A 2,706-nucleotide genomic window follows, 5' to 3' on the forward strand; every position below is an offset into this window, starting at 1 on the left:
CAGTAACAACTCTAAATGTAAATGGATTAAACACCCTAATTAAAAGACGTAGATTGACCAGATATATTTAAAAAAAAAAAAAAGGATCCAACTATATTCCATCTACAAGATCTTCACTTTTTATTTTTTTAATTTGGCTGAGCCACAGTGTGCAGGATCTTCACTGTCATGCACAAGGCCTTCATTGTAGCATGTGGGATCTTTTGCTGCGGCATGCAGGATCCTTTTAGTTGCAACATGCAGGATCTTTTAGTTGCAGCATGCGGGATCCAGCTCCCTGACCAGGGATCCAATCCGGGCCCCCTGCATTGGGAGCGTGGAGCCCCAACAACTGGACTACCAGGGAAGTCCCAAGAGCTTCACTTTAGATCTAAAGATCTACACAGATTAAAAGAGAAAGTAAGAGAAAAGATATTCCACATACATAGGAGCCGAAACAGAGTAGGGATGGCCATACTCATATCAGACAAAATAGACTTTATGACCAAAAAAATGCCACAAGCAACAAAGAAGGACATTATATGATGCTAAAAGGATATTAATTCACCAAGAATATATAACAGTTGTATATCCATATGCATCTAACATTTGAACTCCCATATATATGAGGTAAACATTGAAGAACTGAAGGGAGAAATAGACAGAAACATAGTAATAATATGAGACTTCAAAACCCCACTTTCATTTATGGATAGAATAATCAGACAAAAGAACAAAGGATCAATTGAACCTAACAGACATATTCAGAGCACTCCACCCAATGGTAGAATACACAATCTTCTCCAGCACACATGAAACCTTCCCTAAGTTAGACCACAAGTTAGGCCACAAAACAAGTTTAACAAATTTAAGAAGATTTAATTCATACAAATATCTTCTCTGATCACAATGCAATAAACTAGAAATCAATAGCAGAAGAAAACAGGAAAATCCACAAATGTGTGGAAATTAAATAATTCATTCTTAAGCAAGCAATGGATCAAAGAAGAATTTTAAAATATCTGGAGACAAATGAAAATGAAAACAAAACATACCGAATCTTATGGGATCAGTACTAAGAGGCAAGTTTATAGTTGTAAACATTTGCATTAAAAAAGAAGAAATATTTCAAATCAACAACCTAACTTTATGCCTAAAGGAACTATAAAAGAAGAACAAACTCAACCCAAAATTAGGAGAAGAAAGAAATAGTAAAAATTAGAGCAGAGATAAATGTAATAGAAAACAATGGAAAAAATCAATAAAACCAAGACTTAATCTTTCTAAAGATCATCAAAATCAACATACCAATACTAGACCACCTAAGAAAAAAGATAAAATACTTAAATAACCATAATTAGAAATGAAAGAAGGAACACTACAATAAATGTCATGGAAATTAAAAAGAGACTAATATAGCAATTATATGTCAGTGAATTGGATGACCTACAAGAAATAGATAAATTTCTAGAAACATACAGCATAACAAGACTGAATCATGAAGAAATAAAAATCTGAATTTCCCTATAATAAGTAAGGAGAATGAAGCAGTAATCAAAAACCTTCCAAAAAAGAAAATCCCATAACCAGATGGCATCACTGGGAAATTCTATGAAAAATTTAGAGAAGAATGAATACCAATCCTCCCCAGGGTTTCCAAAAATTGAAGAGGAAGAAATACTTCAAACTTCAGCATTAATCTGATATTAAAAAAGACAAAGACTCAAGAAAAGAAAACTACAGACCAGTATCCCTGATGAATGGTCATGCAAAAATCTTCAACAAATACTAGCAAATCAAATTCAATGCACATGAAAATGATTATATACCATGAACAAGTGAGATTTATAAATGGAATGCAAGGATGGTTCAACATATAAAAACCAATCAATGTAACACACCATAATAACAAAATGAAGAACAAAAACCACATGATTATCTTAATTGAGACAGAAAAAGCATCTTACAAAATTCAACACCCTTTCATGATAAACACACTCAACAAACTAGGAATAGAGGGAGATTACCTCAACATAATAAAAGCCTTACAGGAAAAGCTGACAGCTAACATCATACTCAATGGTGAAAGACTGAAAACTTTTCCTCTAAGGTCAGGAACAAAGATAACAACTCTTGCCACTACTATTCAACATAGTACTAGATCAATTAGACAAGAAAAGAAATAAAAGGCATCCAAGTTGGAGAGAAGTAAAATTATCTCTATTTTCAGATGAAATGCAATCATACGCAGAAAGCACTAAAGATTACACACACGGGCCTCCCTCGTGGTGCAGTGGTTGAGAATCTGCCTGCCAATGGAGGGGACATGGGTTTGAGCCCTGGTCTGGGAAGATCCCACATGCCGCGGAGCAACTAGGCCCGTGAGCCACAACTACTGAGCCTGCGCGTCTGGAGCCTGTGCTCCGCAACAAGAGAGGCCACAATAGTGAGAGGCCCGCGAACTGTGATGAAGAGTGGCCCCCGCTTGCCGCAACTAGAGAAAGCCCTCGCACAGAAACGAAGACCCAACACAGCCAAAAATTAATTAATTAATTTTAAAAGATTACACACACACAAACTTTATAGCTAATAAATGAGTTCAGCAAAGTCTCAGGATACAAAATCAACATATGATAATCAGTTGTGCCTCTATAAACTAACAATGACCAATCCAAAAAGGAAATAAAGAAAATAATCCCATTTACTATAGCATCAAAAAGAATAAAA

Source organism: Globicephala melas, chromosome 15 (genome assembly GCF_963455315.2).
Source record: "Globicephala melas chromosome 15, mGloMel1.2, whole genome shotgun sequence".
Classification (NCBI taxonomy): Eukaryota; Metazoa; Chordata; class Mammalia; order Artiodactyla; family Delphinidae; genus Globicephala; species Globicephala melas.